The following is a 2,499-nucleotide window of genomic DNA, read 5'->3' on the forward strand; positions in this document are numbered from 1 at the left end:
GTTACATGAAAAGGCTGCTGCGTAGGGAGATCTTTCATTACTGGCTGGAGGCCTGTGACTAGTGGTGTTCCGCAGGGCTCTGTATTGGGACCTCTGCTGTTTGTGATTTATATAAACGATCTGGAAGAAGGTGTAACTGGGGTGATCAGTAAGTTTGCGGACGACACAAAATTGGCAGGACTTGCAGATAGTGAGGAGCATTGTCAGAAGCTACAGAAGGATATAGATAGGCTGGAAATTTGGGCAAGGAAATGGCAGATGGAGTTCAATCCTGATGAATGCGAAGTGATGCATTTTGGTAGAAATAATGTAGGGAGGAGCTATACGATAAATGGCAGAACCACAAAGGGTGTAGATACGCAGAGGGACCTGGGTGTGCAAGTCCACAGATCCTTGAAGGTGACGTCACAGGTGGAGAAGGTGGTGAAGAAGGCATATGGCATGCTTGCCTTTATAGGACGGGGCATAGAGTATAAAAGTTGGGGTCTGATGTTGCAGATGTATAGAACGTTGGTTCGGCCGCATTTAGAATACTGCGTCCAGTTCTGGTCGCCACACTACCAGAAGGACGTGGAGGCTTTGGAGAGAGTACAGAGGAGGTTTACCAGGATGTTGCCTGGTATGGAGGGGCTTAGTTATGAGGAGAGATTGGGTAAACTGGGGTTGTTCTCCCTGGAAATACGGAGGATGAGGGGAGACTTAATAGAGGTGTATAAAATTATGAAAGGCATAGATAGGGTGAATGGTGGGAAGCTTTTCCCCGGGTGGGTGGTGACGTTCACGAGGGGTCATAGGTTCAAGGTGAAGGGGGGGAGGTTTAACACAGATATCAGAAGGACATATTTTACACAGAGGGTGGTGGGGGCCTGGAATGCGCTGCCAGGCAAGGTGGTGGAGGTGGACACACTGGGAACGTTTAAGACTTATCTAGACAGCCATATGAACGGAGTGGGAATGGAGGGATACAAAAGAATGGTCTAGTTTGGACCAGGGAGCGGCACGGGCTTGGAGGGCCGAAGGGCCTGTTCCTGTGCTGTATTGTTCTTTGTTCTCTTTGTTCTTTGTTTTCAGTGGCAAGGAAAATAACTCAAAAGTAACTGGGTACATTGCTGGCAATATTTAACTTGCGATCTCAATCCCTCAACAGACATTCCATGCCAATTTTCCAAGTGAAGTCATTTAAATTCATTAAAAGTCTCACAGCTTTTATTTAAAGAAATGTTCAATCCTCATAAAGAGTTAACCGAGTCAACAACTGGATAACAAGATTAATCATGGTGAAAATGGTTTTCTAGCATTTTAACATAAAGGCAAATCAAATTTCATCAGATAGTGCTTTCTGCGGTTCCAGGAGCCATTTTAGGAACAAGGTGGGAGGTTGATCCTGAATCTGGCAGAAATGCTTCTCTTGCTTTGATCAGTCATAGTCCCTGTATGAGTGGCCTCCGTAACCACCACCACCACCATAACCGTATCCACCATGGCCTTTGTATCCATCCGAATAGCTATCCCGGTCTCCTGTATCAAACCGGCCTCCGCCACGATAGCTTCCTCTCCTGCCACTATCCCAATAGCCACCTCCTGCTCCTCTCCTGCAGCCACTGTTACTGTAGCCACCACTATAGCTGCCTTGATCATACCCGCGACCGCCTCCAGACCTATTCTTGGCATGACCCACCCGGATCTGGCACCCATTGAAGGATTTTCCATTCATCGCCTGCAACGCGTCTCTGGCGTCCTCTGGGTTTTCGAAAGTGATGAAGCTGAAACCGCGGGACACCATGGTGTCTTTGTCTTTAATCACTTTCACCTCAGAGATCTGCCCGTACTTGGAGAAAACCTGTTCCAGGGACTGCTCGTCTGTGTTGAAGTTCATGCCGCCGATAAACAACTTTCCTGATTCAGTCATGGTGGAGGAATTGCTGCGCACTTGAGTGTGTGAAGCTCTAGGAGCTGGCATAACTGGTGGAGCCGGTGGTCTTGGGGATCGTGTATGTGGTGGGGGTCTCCTACAATCTTGGGCGAAGTGTCCTGGCTGCCCGCAATTATAGAATCATAGAATCATAGAAACCCTACAGTGCAGAAGGAGGCTATTCGGCCCATCGAGTCTGCACCGACACAACCCCACTCAGGCCCTACCCCCACATATTTACCCGCTAATCCCTCTAACCTACACATCTCAGGACTCTAAGGGGCAATTTTTAATCTGGCCAATCAACTTTACCCGATCATCTTTGGACTGTGGGAGGAAACCGGAGCACCCAGAGGAAACCCACGCAGACACAGGAGGAGAATGTGCAAACTCCACACAGACAGTGACCCAAGCTGGGAATCGAAGCTGTGAAGCAGCAATGCGAACCACTGTGCTACCGTGCTGATTATCAGTTCAAAACGGATTTATGTGTACCTTCGGGGCAGTAGAGGAACAGGAGATAGAGGATGCAGACTGGGGAGAGTTAAAAGAGAATAGAACATAGAACATAGAACAGACCAGCACAG

General features: G+C 48.3%; 1 pseudogene; it reads right to left on the reverse strand.

Annotated features, from left to right (window-relative positions):
- Positions 1–1,417: 1,417 nt before the first annotated feature.
- Positions 1,418–1,909, reverse strand: LOC144492315 (RNA-binding protein 3 pseudogene; annotated as a pseudogene).
- Between the last annotated feature and the right edge of the window lie 590 nt (positions 1,910–2,499).

This window comes from Mustelus asterias, chromosome 4, assembly GCF_964213995.1.
Source record: "Mustelus asterias chromosome 4, sMusAst1.hap1.1, whole genome shotgun sequence".
Classification (NCBI taxonomy): Eukaryota; Metazoa; Chordata; class Chondrichthyes; order Carcharhiniformes; family Triakidae; genus Mustelus; species Mustelus asterias.